Source organism: Numenius arquata, chromosome 1, assembly GCF_964106895.1.
Source record: "Numenius arquata chromosome 1, bNumArq3.hap1.1, whole genome shotgun sequence".
Classification (NCBI taxonomy): domain Eukaryota; kingdom Metazoa; phylum Chordata; class Aves; order Charadriiformes; family Scolopacidae; genus Numenius; species Numenius arquata.
The window spans coordinates 126,714,798-126,722,874 of record NC_133576.1 but is presented as its reverse complement, the minus strand read 5'-3'; positions in this window follow the sequence as shown (position 1 = coordinate 126,722,874).

Genomic DNA, 8,077 nt, shown 5'->3' with positions numbered 1-8,077 from the left:
TCATTAGTCTTTGCATATTGTGCAGTGTGCTGTGAGCTACAGCTAAAATGCTATACAGCCATCTGTCAGATCTTCTAAGGAAGGGATGTTCAGCTCACTTGTTATCCATGGGCAAAGGCAGAGGTGTGATACCAAGTGAATGCAATGTTCTGCCTCCCAGAGCAGCCTAGTTCTGCAGGAGTACCACCATCAGCGTGGGGCCCAAAGTCATAAGCCCTCCTAGGATTTACCTGGCGCTGCGTGGCAATTACAGATTTGGCAATTGAGCAGAAAAGATGGGAGACTATGAGAGTCAAGGGAGGGGGACAAGTTTCAAGACATGTAGACATTCCCCTCTCCTGGGTGTCCATAGCATTAACTGGAAAAGCTCTGGCCTGTCTGATCCTGTGTTTTAATCCCTCAAACCACTGCCAGGCTGTGTGTGAGTTCACACAGCAATTAGTACTACACTGTAAAAAAACCCAGGCTTCATTTAGTTCTCTTAAGTGTAAATAAAACAAAAACATTGTAGTAAAGATCAAGAGTACTCAACAGCACTTAGTAACTAGCCTTGGCCATCTTGGCAGCTGCCACTGTCTTGTCTTCAGTATTGTTGGCACCGGCTGGATAGGTTGTGCTATTTTGATTACACCTGCATAAGCTGTAGTAGTACCTCCATAATTATTTACACAGTATGAACATATATACAAAGCATGGGTAGGTGCCCTTGTTCATTTTCACTAACCAGAAGAACAATATGCCCTTGTCTTATTCATATAGGAGGTGAAATAAATGTTTAAGTATGGTTAAGTTTATGATTTGGAGAGCTTGGCTATATTTTGTGATTTTGGAGACTGGAATTTTCTGGGGACCTCTTATTCACCAAAACATGTGAGGTACTTTTTAGGTCATGTGGATATGATGTGTTTTCAGCTGCTGTATTAGAGCTGCTGTTTTCACTGTTTCTTTATGGCAACTTAGTCTGCCAAACTCTTTGGATCTGATAACACTAACTGAGAGATTGAATAGAAGAGCTAGGTAGGAAATGAAGTTATAAATATTTGCAAGGTACATATTTGTGAGTAAGAGCAATGCTGACTGCTTTGGAAGCTGGGTAGGCAATACACATACAATGAAGCATTCTGTTTTCTTAATGGAGCATTGCACAGATAGAAATCAAATTACCCATCCCCACTTTACTATTTTTGCATCAATCAGTCCAGGTCACTTACATTTTCAGTCCATTTTGAGAAGCGGAATGAAACAAAACAGTATGATTGCTGTTAACCAGGTCATGCCTTCATCTATGTGTCGGCCAGAACATTGGTATCTTTCTGATGCTCTGCTCAGTCCCCTATGATCAAAATATTTAGTAGCATCAGAATATATTTCTCAAATGTAAGTAGTGCTTTTATCTGGAAGAGTCCCCAAAAGCATACTAAAAGCCCAAACAGCTACAAATGTATTACCTACACGTACTGACTCCATCATCACATACTGCTGTGCAACAGCCCCCTTTTGTGAATATTCCCATATCAGACTGCCTCCATCATTCCCACCCTATCTGCTTATTTCTTTATTTAAGAGTTATCCTAATATCCCAGTGTGGGCTGTTGGGGTGTCTTGTACTTGTTTTCTTTGCTCTCTAATGTTGGCCTGAGCACGGGATCTGATCCTGAAAGGGACCAAATTGTCTGTGATTAGGCCTCATTTTAGACAAATTTGCCTTCAGGAATCTTTTTGAAATTGAAAAGGGTTTCCTCATATTACTTATTTTCTTACTTCACCCAGTACATTTGTTGGTTTGTGTATTGCTCTCTGGTGACAAGTAAGTCCTATGCCACCTGCCATCTCTCGTGAACAAACAATTGTATTTTATTATTGTTACTCATGCTTCGTTTCAGCATTCAGTCTTCCTGTGACTTTAGAAAAAAATTTTCCCTCCTAATTAGCTGGTCCAATAAAAATACTACTCCCATAAAGAACAGTAACAAGTAGCACTTTTACATACTAGTTTTCATAAACTGGCATTTCACATTTGGAAAATGTGAAAACTCACTGAATTTTGTAGAAAGTAAAATAGGGACAGGAAAGGTTTGCAAGTAGCTTTTTGCCAGTAATAGTAGTACCTGCCAAAGACAGAAAACTCCTGCATAGGCAAGTTTGTTGTGGTTGCTATAATTTTTGCCTCTTGTTGCCTTCTTCTGAGTAGGTGAAAAAGTCTTTTTTTCCTTTCCTTCTTTCTCTTTTACCTAATCTTCTGGGTAGTGCTTTTCCCACCCAGCCAGCTGTATCTTTGCAGCAGCAATTAGCAGCTATCCCTGACTGCATTTGGATTTAGTGGAATTTTTCAGGCACTAATAGTGATTTCCAAAACCTCAGGTATTCCAAGCAGGAAATGATAAGGAAAGTATGTGGGAAAAGTATTTGAGGAGGTGGATCATGAATCTGACTGGGCTCCGGATTCTCTTAAAGATAGTGAACATTCTCTTTTTCTCCTTTTTCCAACAGAGAAATGAAATGGTGGGGACCAAGGTTTATGTTGCCTAATATTGGTAGGTATGTTGCCCAACGCCCCTGCAACGAGCAGGGACATCTCCAACCAGATCAGGTTGCTCAGAGCCCTGTCCAATCCGACCTTGAATGTTTCCAGGGATGGGGCATCTACGACCTCTCTGGGGAACCTGTGCCAGTGTTTCACCACCCTCAGGGTAAAAAAATTCTTCCTTATGTCTAGTCTGAACATACGTGTTATTTTATCAATAATATTAAAAGACATGCCACATAAAGGGTATCCCTACTGCTGGACGCTGAGATGAATGGGACTGTCTTGTATACACACACCGGAGCAATGCAAGCTAAGCATGGCCTGGCTCCTGGCACTCACCAGGAATGGAGGAAAAGCTGACAACTGCTACCACATACGCAGCACACAAAAAAAATCAAATTACTTTTTACAGAAACAAATGTTATTCTAAGCAATCTTCTGCTTTTTGACATCCTCCTGGTCCACAGATGGATGGTAACAAGCATCTGAACAGATATCTCTTGCGTAGCTGATGCTGTCTTTTTTTCAGAGGGCGAGGGAATTCCAAAACAACACCCAGAGTAAAGATAAATGCAAACTCTGCACTGACACTATCCCCATGGCCAGCAATATTCTGCTGTCTGCTCAGAAGCCTGAATAGAATGTTTGGTCTCTATTGCTTGTGTACTTTTCCCCTTGGCAGAGGAGTGGGCTGAAACACTGGCCAAGCTGGCTTTGTTTCATTTGTGGGCTTGTCTGTGCACTAACAACATTGATAATGTCAACACGGCTTTAAGAATAGTGTTTGCTAACTTGTTCTGGCTCTGAAAGGACAGACTATAAAATATTGTAGCATTTTCATAAGCTTGTATTTCCTCATTCAGTAATAGAGCAGGTATTCAGCTGACATTTTAAAACCAACAGGGACACTCCTCATAAACCACAGCAGTGCTGAAGAAAACTTGGTTAATTGTCAAAAGTAGACTGGGGATCTATTTGAATCTTTGAATCTATGATTATCTCATATATTGGTTATCTTTTATGAGCTTGATATAGTTACATCACTTTTGTTCACTCATTCCAAAATGCAAAAAATACCAGCCCAAAGAGGACTGCAGGTAGGGGAAAAGTATTTTTATCAATTGCAAGAGTTTGTGGGAGAGGGTGTTCTTGAATCGCAAGATATTATTAATATTTAATTGTTATCTGTGAAAAATGTCAAGATATAATCAACTTAGACCTCTATTGATAGTTGTCTTCTTTATGTTTTGACAGGACAATAACATCTACATACCTACTTTCATTACCTTGACCTTGGCTGTTTATTACATGTATAATAAGAGGGTAGTAAAACTGTTCAGCCAGCAAGGTAGGGAACCATTCTGTACATTTAAGCACACAGAGCAAGATTAAAATTGGTTATCCTAATATTTTTTTTCCATTATCAAACTAAAGGATCCTAGGAAGAATTCATAGTACACTAATTTTTGTTGTTGCTGTTTTTTTAAAGTTTTGAGTGTTCTATGTTTATGCAGTCATTTTATTTGCTTTGCCTTACGGCAGTTGAACATATATGTCACAAAACGTATCAGTTTTGTGAATCAACAACATGAATTAAACCAAAGAATGATGTTACTTATATAAAGCAAAGAAGATCTTAAGGCTAGTCAGTCAAATGCAGGTTTCAAGAACGTTCAAAGCTGCCCATTCCTTTTCTTTATTCTCTCTGATTAATATCCTAGAGTTTTGGTATAATTTAAAAGTAGAAAAAAACAAAACAGAACAAAACCAAGAAAGACATTTGTTTATGTTTGTTTTTGGAAAACACCTAGTCAATTTAAACTAGTTTGTTGTGTAAGTGTCATAAACCTATTTAAACTGGACATTTTGAGGTAGAGTCTGATTAACAGAGGCTGTGGGAAATTTTAGGCAAGCATGTATTCTCTGTACAAATTCTTACTGGCTAATGTGTATTTCTACAGGCAGGAACATGGTGAGCTAATGGAAGATAATCTGTAAAATAATTTGATAATTTTACTCTAATTTTTTCATCCAACAGAACTATAGAAATTCTAAAAAACCTTTCAAAAAGGTAACTTTTTAGATGGACAGTAATTTTATGGATACATCGACCTTAACTGAGCAGTCACTGCTCTATATATGTTAATTTTCTCATGCGTCTGAGAAAATGAGGTGTTAGGACGTGACCTTTCTCACACTCAATATAAGCAAGTGCAAATGCGTCATTTCTGTGGCAGAATGAGTAGTCAGAATTTCTTCTTTCACACTAATGTAGTTTTTAACCTTCCAATATTCAGTATCAAGTCTTTGAGCACCATTGCCAATCAGTATTTTAATAAATCAAAAAGAAGTGACAGCCTGTACTTCTGTACGGTATCCTGAATAAGCATCTACAAACTCTTCACCTGGAAGTGTAAATCACTCCAATCCTGCTCTGAGTTTGTTACCAGAAGCAGTCAGTAGGACAGCTAGGAGAGCAGTTGCACAGAGGTGGTGATGGCACTTATGAGCTAGGTGAACCATGGCCTAGAGGCATCTGAGAGGTGTCCTAGTCTTATAAGAAGGGACCTGATGGTGGGGACAAACCTAATGCAGAGGGGGAAGTGCAATGTCTGGTCTTCATTTTCTATTTAACTGACCCTGAAGGAGTGCAGCGATCTAGGGGACTGCAAACAGGGACCTGGCAGATAGCGTGGCAGTTCACCTGGCAGGGAACGTGCAGGGGGTCTGGGACACTGCTTGGGCCACTGTTTGCTCTCGGAAGTTGCAGTTTCCCCAGCAGTCAGGGCACTGTTTCTACATCTTCTTGGTCTTCTGAGAACAACTTCTAGCAACTTTGGAGAACTTTTGGGAACAGTTCTAGGAATTTCGGGGTGTTCAGAGGAGGCCTCTGAGATGGCGGGGCTGGAGCACCTGTCCCCTGAGGAGACACTGGGGAGCTGGGCTTGGTCAGCCTGGAGCAGACATAGCTTTGGGGACACCTAAAAGCAGCCTAGCAATACCAAAGAAGAGCTTACCAAGAAGACAGAACCAGCCTCTTTACTCAGTGGGGGAATAAGAGACAATGTTCTTAATGCAGACAGGAGAGATACAAACTGGGCATAAAGAAAACCTTTGACAACGAGAATGGTTAAGCACAGGAATGGGTTGCCCAGTGAGGTTGTGCAGTCTGCATCCTCAAATGTTTTCACGACCTCACTAGAAGAAGCCCCAAGCAATCAGTTTGATTACAGTGTTAAACCAGCTTTGAGCCCGAGGTTGGACTAGAGACCTCCTAAGGCCCTTTCCAACTTGAATTATCCTGTGGTCCCAAGAACAAGTCTCTTCTGAAATCTCACCAATACAGTTACAATTTTTCATGTATGTATGGGCACAGTCATATTTCAAATAAGCCAGTACCACACTTAGTATCTTCCAAGCCTAAGATCGGGGGGGAAAAAACCGACATATTGACAAAAGATTTATTTTCTGTTCAGAACAAGACAATTTCAGACATACGGGTGTTCAAGTATAGTATAATGGAAAACTGAATAAAAGTAGGCTGAAGAGACAGAACATAATTAAACTGGCTCAGACAATATCCTATTATCCAGACTGCGGAGGCACGTTTGCAAACTCAGCCCTGCATCATTTGCAAAGAATTTCTATTTATTTCCCTCTCAAAGAGCTGGAGCTACTGTCACACACAGGGTTCTGGACTCAATGAACAGGTGATCTGCTCTCTGAGGTAGTTACTGTGTTCCTGAGGCACTGAATGAGGTCTCAGGGACCCAGTACTTAAGCAAATACAAATGATGTTGCTAGACCGTGCCATACTTGTATCGTCTCAGCACGTTTGGATCAATGGCTACTATCACAGTGAATAGTAAACAACAATGTTGTAATTATGTACAAATATGCCTCACAATCACACAAACTGCATATGCTGGATTTTCTTTTCATGTAAACTGGCATAATCTACTGAATTCTTGAAGTGAGCCCAGTTCGCATTCATGGTTTAGCCTTGGGTCTCCACATACTTGTCCTGTGGCTTGTCCAACTCTCTCCAAATCTGGCCACATTTCTAACATCTTTACATCCTCCCTATGACCTCCCCGCTTGTGTACTTGACAGATACTCCTTTTTTTTTCCAGGTCACTTCTCAAAAGTAGCTCTTTCCATGATGCCTTTTCACAAACAAGAGACATTAATATACTTGGAAGAAACTACACGCATTGTTTGAATGTTGGGCCTTTGATCTGTGGACCTTGTGCTTTAGTAGTCTTCTGGGAGCTTAAACACATTAACATGTTGACAGTATTCAGTAAACAATTCAGGTGGAAAGTTTCCAATTAATTATTTTACTCAGTGAATTATCAGCCTTGAATTACAACCAGAATGGTTTTGGTTAGGGAAAAATAGACCACATATTAGTAATTTTCTGACATCAGATGATATTATTTTACTCCAGTCTCTAAATGTCATACTTCAACTATGGCCTTGTATTTTTTTAAGCATATATGTGAAGGACTGCACATTATGTGCTTATTGAAGGATTAAGATAGCAAATTTTCAGAGTGCAAAAGGAACCTTTAAGTTTTATGTAGAATTCTGATTAGAAAGAATATTTACGTTGCTTGTGAAGTTACTCCAACTCATTTGTTACGTAAAAGCTATCTTGAAAGAGTATAAACAAGACATAAAACATTGAACAAAGCAATTTCTGTTTGTTTTCTTGTTTATAGGAGTACAAGTAAAATCACCCTTAGATTTCAGGTGGATATTTTAGTTATCAACATGTTTTCTATAAACAGAATTAATGATAGTGATAAAGTTGCAGGTTTTTTTCACTTGTGAAAATGAACAAATAATCTTCATCAAGCATGATTCAAATGCAAATTTCCTAGTACTATGTAATCTGCTGGCACACTATCTTGTACTAAAGAATCCTGCTTGTCTAACCTTGATTTAGTTGTGCTCTGTGCATAAGCAATGACCTCACTTAGGTCATGAATCTCTGAATCAATGGAGCAAAAAGTACCACATTTGACCTTGCCATTAATGGCAAAGCCTTAGAGAGTGCTGTATTATGGGTGGGTTTTTTTAATGCAATATGTATATTTTCCTGACATTATTAGGCATTTTTCATCTACAAAAAATAATTAAAATAAATACAAGTGACATTCTAGGTACTGCCCTCTCCCTCCCCATTAACCAAACAAGCAGTCCCTAAAAAATTTCAATTTCATTCAATAAAAGCTAGGATTTATAGTATTATTAATCTTTTACTGGAGTTTTGATTGCAAAAATGCATGTGATAGGAATTGTATTAAAAACAAGACAATGGCTATATAGCATATCTGAAATTGTAGGTAAGATTTTTAGTTTGTTCAGCAGTTTTACTGGAGTGGGATTATATAGACATTTAATTTGACTGTAAAATCCAGACATCTGACAATGAGACACCTTGGGAATATTGCTGCTGCTGTGCTTAGCCGTTCAAAAATAAAATTATACTTTCATATAAAATATACCTTACTTATATATTGATAGTTTCTTAATAATCATATT